The sequence below is a fragment of the Artemia franciscana genome, chromosome 19, assembly GCF_032884065.1.
Source record: "Artemia franciscana chromosome 19, ASM3288406v1, whole genome shotgun sequence".
Lineage (NCBI taxonomy): Eukaryota > Metazoa > Arthropoda > Branchiopoda > Anostraca > Artemiidae > Artemia > Artemia franciscana.
The window spans coordinates 27,003,118-27,016,037 of NC_088881.1; the positions used below are offsets into that span (position 1 = coordinate 27,003,118).

The 12,920-nt window shown below is 31.7% G+C and overlaps 1 long non-coding RNA gene across 8 annotated transcripts in view; it reads right to left on the reverse strand.

Moving 5' to 3' along the window:
• Positions 1-12,920, reverse strand: part of LOC136039501 (uncharacterized) — a 137,043-nt gene that overhangs the window by 9,248 nt on the left and 114,875 nt on the right. For 4 of the 8 annotated variants that reach the window (XR_010620468.1, XR_010620471.1, XR_010620463.1 and 1 more), the window contains one exon: positions 12,066-12,869. This is a non-coding gene — a long non-coding RNA (uncharacterized LOC136039501). Of the gene's footprint in view, positions 1-12,063; positions 12,870-12,920 lie in introns of those variants that run through there. The other 4 variants (XR_010620469.1, XR_010620470.1, XR_010620464.1 and 1 more) reach the window with 3 other exon arrangements.

Sequence of the window (12,920 nt, forward strand, 5' to 3'; positions counted from 1 at the left end):
AGTCCCAGCCGCGTCACAGCTAGTCTTCTATAAAAAAAGAAGAAAAAACTGAAAAATAAAAAACTGAAAAAACTAAAAAATGATAAAAACTAAAAAAAACTAAAAAAAGAAAAAAGAAAAAGAAAACTAAAAACAGGAAAAAACTAAAAAAAACTAAAGAAAAAATAAAAACACTAAAAAAGCTAAAAAAAAACAAAAAACAACAAAAAGGCAAAAACCTAAAGAAAAACTAAAAGAACTAAAAAAAACAAAAAGCTAAAAAACTAAAAAATGAAAAAAACAAAAACAGAAAAAACTAAAAAAGAAAAAACCTAAAAAAACAAAAAAGAAAACTAAAAAAGAAAAACTAAAAACTAAAAATAAAAACAAATAAAAAAATAACAAAGACAAAACAAAAAGAAAAAACTAAAAAAGAAAAAAACTAAAAAAGAAAAAACTAAATATTAAAAAACTAAAAATAAAAAAAGAAAAAAAAGAAAAAAAATAAAAAAGAAAAAGATAAGAAAGATAAAACTCAAAAAGCTAAGAAACTAAAAAATAAAAAAATAAAAAAAAACTAAAAAAGAAAAAAACCTAAAAAAAAGAAAAAAAAGATAAAAACTAAAAAAAGATAAAACTAAAAATAAAAAATCGAAAAAAAGAAAAAAACACTAAAAAAAACTAAAAAAATAAATAAACAAATCAAAAAACAAAAGAAAGACAAAAAAAAAAGAAAAACCAAAAAAAAAAAAAAAAAAAACAAAAGAAAAAACAAAAAATGAAAAAACTAAAAAAGAAAAAAACTAAAAAAGAAAAAAACTGAAAAAAGGAAAAAATAAAAAGGAAAAGAAAAAGAAACAAGAGCTAAGAGCTCATATGGCACTTGTGACGAGCTAAGAGTCAAGAGCTCATATGGTATGAGCTCTAACAAAATTCTAAGAATCAATAGATTGATTTAAAAGGAAAATCAGAGGCTTAATCCCGGTCAGGATTTAAAATAAGAGCTCTGAGTCACGATGTCCTTCTAAATATCAAAATTCATTAAGATCCGATCACCCACTCGTAAGTTATAAATACTTCATTTTTTCTAATTTTTCCTCTCCGTTTAGATCCCCAGATGGCCAAATCTGGGAAAACGACTTTATCAAGTCAATTTGTGCAGCTCCCTGACACGCCTACCAATTTTCATCGTCCTAGCACGCCCAGAACGCCGAATCACTGAATCCCCTCCCCCCAACTCCCCCAAAGAGAGCGAATCCAGTACGGTTACTTCAATCACGTATGAAGGACATTTGCTTATTCTATCCACCAAGCTTCATCACCGGTTCCTCCACTCCAATTTTTCCAAACTCGCCAAATCACTGAACCCCTCCCCCCAACTCCCCTAAAGAGAGCGAATCCAGTACGGTTACGTCAATCACGTATCAAGGACATTTGCTTATTCTATCCACCAAGCTTCATCCCGATTCCTCCACTCCAAGCGTTTTCCAAGATTTCCCCCTCCAACTCCCCCCAATGTCAACAGATCTGGTCGGGATTTGAAATAAGAGCTCTGAGACATGAATTCCTTCTAAATATCAAATTTCATTTAGATCCAGTCACCTGTTCTTAAGTTAAAAATACCTCAACTTTTCTAATTTTTCCAAAACAACATCCCTCCTTAAATTTTGTCCCAATTCCTTAAGAATGACCTCTGAATCACAAAGGCCGTAGAATAAATAGCTGAAATTACTAAAGATACTTTATCGTAAAGAGTGAGGTATAACGAGGAGGTAAACCTCTCATATGCGTAATAATTTTTGTTCGTTTTAAGTTTTAATGCTGCTCCTTACTTTCAGTAGAAAAAACTTTTCATATTTATTTTTTCATTGTTTTTTTCAAATAATGCTAGAACCTCCTGCGCCCCCTTCATTGAAATTCTCTTCCCCCATGAGAAGTTTCTCCATAGAAATATCTTCCAGCTTAACCCCGCGCCCCTCAACTCTCCCCCTAACCAAAAAAATCCCATTTTTGTAGATAGGAGCTTGAAACTTCTATAATAAGGTTCTCTGATACGCTGAATCTGATGGTATGATTTTCGTTAAGATTGTATGACTTTTAGGGGGATATTTCCCCCTGTTTTCTAAAATGAGGCAAATTTTCTCAGGCTCGTAACTTTTGATGGATATAATTGATCTTGATGAAACTTATATATTTAAAATCAGCATTAAAATGCAATTCTTTTGATGTAACTATTGGTATCAAAATTCCATTTTTTAGAGTTTCGGTTACTATTGAGCCGGGTTGCTCCTTACTACAGTTCGTTACCACGAACTGTTTGATGATAATGTTTATCCTGTAATACAATCTACTTTAGCTGACATTTTTAGGGCAAGCCAATACTATTGGCAGGTTATGTCGGTACACTTTCAACATTAAGAAGATATACTTTAAAGACAAAACATGGGCTCTTAAACACATATGGCTAATCACACCCAAATTTTTATATTAGACATTATAAAATGGACTCTGTTGAAGATCAATGATCTTCCCTGAAAACACAACACAAAAAACATTAAAAGGAGAAAGAATGGGCCCACGGGGTGTTTGTTCAATACTTTAAATTTTAACTTTAATAAATTTTCAAGCAAAGGTACCCCACGTTATTATTTTGAATTTGATAGATAAGTATTCTGTTAAACTATAGACACACAAGACAAAATAGACTAGAATAGAGTAGATAGACTAGCCTGGACAGACTTGACAGACTGAACAGACCAGGAACGACGGACAAGACTAGACAGCTAAACAGACTAGACAAACCAGATCAGAAACACTAGACTAGGTAGACTAGACATATTATCAAACTTTCCTGCAAAATTGAGTCTCTGTATCCTTTTTGATGGTTATGGCAAGGCCTATGTTCAAACAAAAACAACAAAAAACAGTTTCGGTTTATGTTCTTTGTATTCAAATAGAAGATACATCCTCATGAGAACAAAAAGTAACGTTCAGTTTTAAAGAAGTCAATTTTCTTCTTTTTTATTTTATTTATTTTTATAGGGAAATAATTATTTTAGTAACTTAACTGGCTTTGTCAATGAAGATTTTCAGGACCTTAGTGGATAGCAGATATCTTGTATATTTTTCATGCAACGCTAACATTACGATTATATACGTTGTAATTAGGTAAAACAGCGATAATAACTAAGCGTAGATAACGTAAAGTATATATCGCAAAGTTATAATCTTTAATTTTTCCAGAGTTTATCACCTTATTATATCATCTGGAACTGAAAGAATATCCAGGTAGTCTCCTACTGGAGTGAAGTTCCACGGAGATCTCAACAACATACTGGACACTAGTTATAGATATGAACAATAGTGGCATGAATCCGTCAACTCTTATTAGAGATTTTAATGTTTCCTATTCTCAAGTATTTCTGCAACTATAGACATTCCACTGATATATTAAAAAACAATCGATAATATCCTTAACTATTTATGGAACAGTTCCTAGATTTTTTCTGCAAAGTTTGCTCAGGACATGCTACCCCCCATCAATAAAGTTCCATTTTATTACTAAACAAGTTGAATTTTTATTTTAGTTGGATCGCATTCAACCAAGTTCGCTAGAGTTAGGCCCATGAAGTTAAGGTATCAAGTCATATCCAGTCATGGGTATGTCCAAACGTCAAATGTATGGCTCTAGTATAAAATGTAAATATTCAAATACCAAAGTAATACCGTAAAATAGAGATTATTAATGAATAGCTCCGATTCCGTACCCCCACTAAAAATGGTTTCTCATGTTTTAATGGTTGCTGCATCTGCTGCAAACTAGTAATGAACAAATTTTTTACTGCCCATAACAAATACTATACGTAAACTATAGGCAGATTTTAAAGCTTATAACCCTTTTCCCGTCTGTTGGAGAGATAAGTTATCCTCAAATACTCTTTTCAAATGTTGTTTTATTTTGAGAAAAATTTATCATAAAAATAATTGTTATAAAAAAAAAATCCGGAATAAACCCCTCTTTAAAGCACAAGACAAATTAAAAGTGTTATATGCAAAACAAATTTGAACATAAGGAAAAAATAAACTCATTGACATAAAAAAACACGTGATTGAAACATGTCGCGTGATGAGAAATCATCAAGTGATGTCACGTGAAAAAGACACGTGGTGAAAACGTGTTGCTTTCTTTGGCAATAACACCAAAAGATTTTGACCGTTGGGAACATTTCCAAAAAGACAAATTGCATCATCACCCTGTCCATAAATAAAAGGTGTGTCTGAGAGAAGATCACGGGTGTCGCAGGATATAAACAAACATATGATTAAAATCAACTTATTGCTATGCAGCCAGAATAAATAGTTCAGTATAGAAAGGTTGAGTAATTTGATTGCTATGAAAAAATGATTAAAAAATGAAAAAAAACAATGCATACAATTATTCAGACAATAGGGCAAAGTGAAAAAACGTAAATATAGTTAATGAATTACTGAAGATTATATACATTTTATGGAGAAGATTTTTGTACAGAAATTATACATGAAGTCTATTTGTATTAGACAAAGAAATTCTGTTTAGTTCTTTTTCTTTAGCTCTTTGCCGTTTAAATCATTTAAATTCTTTATTAGATAACACAAATCCCATTACTAAATTGAGTATTTTAATTATCCAATATGTACAATTTTAACCATTTTACTTATATTGTAAACCAGATAAACTTTTAATTAAGACTGTTAACATGGCAACACTGTCGAAACTATGGCAGTGCCCTAAAAATTTCACAATAATATATATATATATATATATATATATATATATATATATATATATTAGAAAATCGATGTTTTCAGATATAGAAATCAGTGTTGCTGTTCTTATTATAAATTGCTGCTCTGGAATACTTTCGCTCGTATTTTGACTCCCCTCCTCGTATATTTGGGAGAAGGGGGCTTCGGCCTAAACTCCCAACTCAACACAAGGCTGTTCCTTACAGCAAAATATTCCTTCAGACTTCGGCAACCCCTTCTAATAAATAGATCAGAAGATTGTCGGACTAACCAGATTAGTTTTCCGAAAAGATTGTCTTAGGCTACTGCGCTAAAACATTAAATGAAAACGTACATTGAAAAATAAACTCGAAAGAACTAAATACAATTCGTAAAAATAGTGTTTCACAGGCATAAATTTGAGCCAAATTGCCAGTTTAAACAGTGCTCTATAGTTTCTCTAGTTTCAACAGTCTAATTCAATAGCTGAATTTATTTCAAATTAATCAAACCTCACTTACGTAAGACAGGATATTATACATATATGCAATATGTAAAAATGTTTTGTAACGAAAAAAAAAATATTCGAAGCAAATGAATCAGGTCGAACCATGTTGCGCAATAGATGTTCGTGAGTGGAGCTTAAGCGGCAAGTCAGAAATGCTAAGTCACCTTTCCGTACCAACCACTAGTTGAGTACAAGCTCTGAACCTGGAAGGTTGTAAGTTTTTGAATTTAAAGTTTTAATATTTCTTGAAACGATGCATAGGAATGTCTTTGAAATGTCGGAAGCACGAAGCTGTACAAGTCAGAAGGAGCAAGATTTTTTGTATAAGAATATCTTAGCCATGTCGGAAAGAACAAGCTATACTGAAGAAAAGAAGTCACTAGCTCCAAGAAGAAATATGGGCTTACCAAGAAACTTTCTATTAGAAGGAAAAAACACAATTTTGATGAAAGGAAAGTATAAGTCAATGGCAAAAAGCATGTTAGCAAGGAAAACATTATACAGTGAAAAAAATGTGCAGAAGCAAACTAAAGAAAGGAAAATTCTTGGAGTGGCAAAGGTAAATAGGGCAAAGTTTTCGATTACAAAGGTATGCAAAGAAGTATTGACAAAAACGGAAATAACACGGATTGTAACGACGAGAGTTGAAAAGAGGAAAGACATGGAAATTGAGGATACAAAAAAAGTGGATTTATCGACCTTAAAGCGAGAAATGGAAGTATTAGATGCTGACATTCGCCATGCACAACATGATGTTGAAACACTTGAGGTGGAACTACAGAAGTTTTTAGTTCAAAAAGAAATTGATCAACTTCAAAGAATTTTGGAGAGGAATTGATTACACAGTTTTGGAGATTCTATGCCACGGTGGCCTAAATTCTGGTCAACTTTAATTAAATTTACAGGATTACAGTTTGAAAAATTCTTGTTGTCTGGATAGCAAAATTTTGTATTCCTTAAGCTAATTTTTCAATTCTGTGTATGCTTGTTTTTAAGAATATGTTTGTCATTTTTAAAGATATTCTTTTTGCCTTACTTTGGATACATAGAGAAAAAGAATATCTTCCCCGATATATTTTTTGGTACAGAAAATAGTAATTTTAGCAAAACCAGGCGACAATGAGTGAAGGTGGCCCCTTCATGAAACCCCTGTCGGCTGAGCAGATAATACTCACTTCAAAGTAAGTGAGGGGGACCTGGGAGCTAGCTAAAACTACCTGAATATAGAATTCAATAGTTCAAAAACAAAGTTTTGCATTTTAGATATAATAATCCTAATTACACTTCTAATGAAAAACGAAATCACCAATGCAACAGCACAAACACACACCACACAACCGAACATAAAAAATATAAACCCTAATAAATAATATATAATAAATAATATATAAAATATAATAAATAGTGAATAAAAACAAAACAGAAGGAGAAAGGAAGACTGTTTTCTTACTTTAGTAATTAATATAGATAAATACTTGAACGAGGTCTTAACCCTACTCATCCAAGGTGAACAACTAGAAGGAGTAAGGGCAGAGAAGGACCTAGGAGTAGTAACTGATAATGAATTGAAATTTCATAGCCATATGCTGACACAGGTTGCTGATGCTAACATAGCCCTTGCGTTTATTTCATCTCAAGAAAACCTTTTAAGGTTTTATTAAATTCTACACTTTTAAGAGAAAAATAAGTCTCAGAACCGTGTAAAATGCGAGACAAAAATGTTCTCATCTTTTTAAACTGAGGTTTTTTTTTTAAAGCTTAGCCTCTAAGATTTTTTAAGGTCATGTCACGGGATCCATTAGAATATATTTAAGATTAAAAAAAAATCGATTTTTTCGATAAAACAAACACAAAAATATTGTAAAAAATTATGCCGGCGTTAGAAGTTTCAGAGTACTTTAGATCTTTCTCTAGGTATATCCTTTGATTGATCCCCCATGAGTAAGGGAGGTGCGGAATTTCATCTCCTGAGTTTATTTTTTGAGCACTTGTACCTAAAAAAAAGGTGAAATAATCTGTAATTAATTTGTTTGTTGGATGTACTGTCTCTACTGTTTTTCGTACTTACTTGCATAGCTCTGTAACGAATCAGGATTTGACTTGATAAAAATTAAATTAAAAAACAAAAAAAGTTTCTCCAACTGAAGATAAAGAGCAGCATTTAAACTTAAAACGACCAAATATACTTCGTATATGAGGGGGGGGGGGCTGTCCCTATCTCAATTCTTGCTTTTTACGCTAAAGTCTTGATGTTTTCTAGAAATATCTCATTAAAATTCGAAGGTCCTTTTGCTTGAGCATTATTTCTTAAAGAAATTTGACAAAAAGTCAAACTCTAGCGTAAAATGCGAGAAAGAACGGAATAATTCATTCCGTATTCCTCATGTATGGAATAATTTCTAATCGATTTTGCTTTTAATATTACCTCCTTACTTTCATTAAAAAAACCTAATTTTTTTTTTTAAATTTCAAACAGTTTTTCAAACCATTCCAGGAAATCACCTCCTCCGCCGTGAAAAAATTACCCCCGCAAACGCATTCTCCTCATATTGAACCAATGGGCAAATTACGTAGCTTACAAGCCTTTCCCCAAGGACTATCAGGGTCCATATAATTTCCAATGGCATTGTTACTGGACCTTTCAACTATGCTGAGCCAAATGGCTATCTAAAACATTTGATACGGTGCCTTTGGAGGAAAAAGGGGCGTGGGAAGGAGGCTAGTTGCCCTCAAATACATTTGTCACTTAAAAAGGAAAATGATTTTTTTTTTCAATTTAAGTGAGCCCTCTCTCAATCTTCTAGGATCACAGGTTCGATACGATCTCCCCAGAAAAACAAGACAAAAACAACATTCGCTATCTTTCTTCTGGCCATAAATCAAAATTCCACATTTTTATGTAGGAGCTTTAAACCCCTACAAAGGGTTTTCTGATATGCTTATTATGAGACATGTCACTCCTTACTACAGTTCATTATCTAGATAATTATAGGCGATTCTAGAGCGTTGATTATGAAACTGCTGAAGAATTAAAAATAGATAACACCCCCAGAAAATAATGACATTTTTAAACAGTTAATCTAGTCTCGCTAGTATAATATGAAGTAAATTTTTATCCACAATAATACAGAAAAAGAAAAGAAAAATAAATTAAAAAATTCAGATTAAGCTTCCATTCTTTTCAATCAATTCATTTCAAGTGCAATGACAACTAACTGTTAAATAATTATTAATTCGTCACTTGGAAATGTTGCTTTAACAATCATCTATGCCAACCGATTACTTAAAATTTGTCTATAACAAATGGTCCTTGAGCCTGTTAGATGGTTGGGGGGTGGTGGTAGTCCCACTCTTATCTGTAATTCTTAATTATCCTTATAGTATCATTTTCTTTCTCTGCTATTTTGATGCACAGACAAATAAAAACACATTAAACGTGCTGCCCTAAAAACTTCACAAATCTACAATACCTTTTGCAACAAGAGAAATGCCATTGGGACCCTAATTAATTTTTTATTAATTTATCAATGTCTCTGATTTATTCCAATTTTATAAAAAAAGCGGACCCAATTTCAAGAATGTAGTTCAAATTAACAATTACCAGTTATTCCTACAAATATTGATACGCTGATACATTTTATTCTAAAAAAAAAATAGAACTAAATAAATAAAATTAAACTACCGAAATAGGCAAATAAGTAAAGTTCGCAAAAAGAATGTTCCTCTGGTATTTATTTGAGCCTAATTACAAGGTTGAGATTTTTTGAGTTGTAATTACAAATTACAACCATAATTAAAATAGCGCTGTTACGTGAGGCTGTAACAGGCAAGAAACATAGACGAATTGGGCTGTTACAACCGTGAAATGGAACATGCAACATGAACATGAACATAGGGATTGTAACAGCCAACAGTCAAGTCAACAGTCAAAATGGGATATATATATATATATATATATATATATATATATATATATATATATACACACACATATATATATATATATATATATATATATATATATATATATATATATATATATATATATATATATAGAGAGAGAGAGAGAGAGAGAGAGAGAGAGAGAGAAAAAGAACATCTTCCCAGTTCTTTTTTGGCATAGAAAATGGTAATTTTAGCAAAACAAGGCGACATGAGCAAAGATAGCCTCTTCGTGATACCCTTGTTAGCTAAACAGACAATACTCGCTTCAAATAAGTGAGGGGGACCTGGGAGCTAGCTAAAACTACCAAAATATGAGAGAATCTGCCCCTTCCTCAACCTTCGGTCTATTTGCTAAATCTTAATGCTCTATAAAACTACCACGGTCCTTGTGTTTGAGCAGTCTCTCATAAAGAATTTACAAAAAGTTAAGCCCCCCTATGCAAAATAATTTGTGCTTGTTTTAAGTTTTAATGTTGGGAAGATTTTCTTTATTTAACATAAATCGAAATAAAACCGCCTATTTAATATATTTTTCAACAAACTAATAAGATCAACCGAAAAAAAAACACACAAACACAGAAAAAGCTGTGGCAAGTGTTGTTCTTATAAATTTACATAATACTAAAAGGTTGGCAATGGTCTGATATTTGGCTAGATATTAACCATACCCCGATCGAGAGTGTGGGAGGGACAGGAACCTTGAAAGGGTTCTAGAAATTATACAGCTAAAAATTGTTGATGAATTATGGACAGTGTTCAGTTCAGGAGGGGATGGGGCTTTACTGATACGATACTGGCTTTATTGATGACATACCTACACAAAATCAAAAAATAAATAAAGACAAAATAAATAAATAAAGACAAATACAAATAATTTATTTGTTTAATAATTTTGTTTTATTTGTTTAATAATAATAATTTATATAAAAATATAATAATAATAATAATTTGTTTTACTTGTTTTAAGTTTTAATGTTGGGAAGATTTTCTTTATTTAACATAAATCGAAATAAAACCGCCTATTTAATATATTTTTCAACAAACTAATAGGATCAACCAAAAAAAAAAACCACACACACACACAAAAAAAAAAAAACTGTGGCAAGTGTTGTTCTTATAAATTGACATAATACTAAAAGGTTGGCAATGGTCTGATATTTGGCTAGATATTAACCATACCCCGATCGAGAGTGTGGGAGGGACAGGAAACTTGAAAGGGTTCTAGAAATTATACAGCTAAAAATTGTTGATGAATTATGGACAGTGTTCAGTTCAGGAGGGGATGGGGCTTTACTGATACGATACTGGCTTTATTGATGACAAGAATAAAAAGATTAACTTTCAGTAAGACAAAAAAGTGCTGATACCTACACAAAATCTTTGCCAGTCCATCTTTAGGGAAGATTGTAGGCTTAAAAATATTGAAAAAAGGACAATACAAAACTGTCAAATCAGAAAAGCTAAAAATTAAAGCCATGGAGAACAGAATAAATAAACATCGAATCGACCAAAAAGACACATTGATAGAAGTAATGCTCCTTGTTTTGTCATTAATAGAAGTTAGGATTAAAAAAAATTATATATTTATCTCGTCAGCCTTTCAACTTTTCGGTTGCTAGCATATGTATCTAATTTATTTGAGCCATTTTAGCGATTAGAAAATAAAACAATTTATTAGTGTTGAAAACTTTAGCGTAAAGACAAAGGTATCAAGGTGGCGGGCAACCCCTTCATATGTGGTATAATTTCTGTTCGTTTTCAGTTTTAATGTTGCTCGTTGAAATGATGAATCTACAAAATGAACAAGGATATTAGAAAGGTTAGTAAAAGAACAAAGAGGAGGTACATGTTTCATCTCCCCTTAGGTTTTAAGCCCCCCCCCCCCAAAAAAAAAAAAAATTAATGTAAGAATATTAAAAAGTATGATAAAAAACAAAACTAGTGTAAGCCAAAACTGATGATTTATCCTGCAACCCCTATCAGAGGAGGGGAAAAACCATCTCGGCTGATTCCAGAGAAATCCTATTATGATAAAACAAGGGTATACATATCGTTCTCTTCAATGAGAATTAAGACACTGTAATTCGAATTGGAACTAAAAACAATTAATTAAGTCATTAAAATAATTAATAGTCATTAATTATCACTATTTTAAACATTAAATCCAGTTATATTATTGTTGGATTGCGTCAAAAATTGTATAACAAAACTAAATACTTGGTTATGATCACTGGATCTCTGATAGATCTCGTTAAAGAATAAAATCTAATTTTTTTTAAAAATGTTGTGAGTTTTTAGCTCCCAATATACAGGCAGGATTAAATAGACTAGAACAGGGTATTTTTTAAGACGTTTATATTAGGATAGAGTGTCTCTTTCCATTTTACTGCATAGAACCATGAGGAAGTTTGCAAGAATCCCCCCCCCCTCTGGTAAGTGATTCTCATAAATATATTTGACTCAAAACGTCAGTGTTGTTTTTGGGAGGAAGGTTCTTTAGATTAACCAGATACAAAGACCAATGAGGGGAGGGCCACTGATCTAGGTATATCCTGATCAAAGCACATTTAAAGTATTACAGTTTAACCTAGACGAACCTAATTATTTTGACCTTGTTTGTTTATGATTAGGCCTATAGCTTACTATACTGTATAAGTGTTAAGCAATGATTAAGTATCATTTTTTTGATGGAATAAAATAAATAAAATAATATGAATGATAACAAAATAATATAGAAAATAATATAAATAATATTTATAACATTATATATATATATATATATATATAAATTAATGATATAAATTAATATAAAATGTTAGTAATGTTAATAATTAATAATGAAATAATTCAAGATAAATGAACAAAAAAAATTACCTCAGGCGATAGTTTGCTGAGCTTGATTGTTGGCTTCATAATTCCAATATCCTTAGTCTTTTGGCATTTTAATCCAAAAATCATTTTTTTTACACTCTTCACACTAGTTTTTTCATCCTCTGCAATTTTCACAACTCTATCACCATCAACAACTACTTTGCCTGATTTCTCTATCAGGATTTCTTCAACCAAAATAGAACACCACTAACACCATCTACATTATTTTCGTGAGGTTTATCCTTTGTCCTTTTGAAGTTTATTTTTTGATTTTTATTTTTTGTATTTTTTTAGGCCCTTTATCAGGTGTTTTTTTGGTCATTTAAAATTGGGATTTGATCACTAGCACTGTACACAACAGGTTTTTGAACTTCTTCAACTTAGTTTTCCTCATTCGCGTTACGAGTCAAAGATATTTTAGAACTACATTCAACTGAAGGAGGCTAGGGGAGCACCAGTTCAAAAGAAGGCTCATTCACTGTTGTCAAAGATTGTGTCTGAGGTACATGACCATCCATTTAATTGACATTTACCTTCTGACATATGGCATCTTACATTTTCACATTGTTTTGTACAACCGGCACTGGTGAGCCAACAATACTTGGATTCACAATTGAAAGATATTTGTTTGAAATCTGCTCATGTATTTGTGCTGGGAGCGTTGACTCTGAGATCGATGAATGGCAGTTTTTGACATCGGACTTTTCCGTGAAGTCCCTACACTCAAAGTAACAGAGGCCGAATATTGTGGCGAAGGCCCTGGAGACTGCACTGGGGCATAAGCGCTCACTTGCTTGATTATCTAGAAGTTCAAGTTAAATAATTCAAAACAAAAATAAAGAAACAAAAGAAA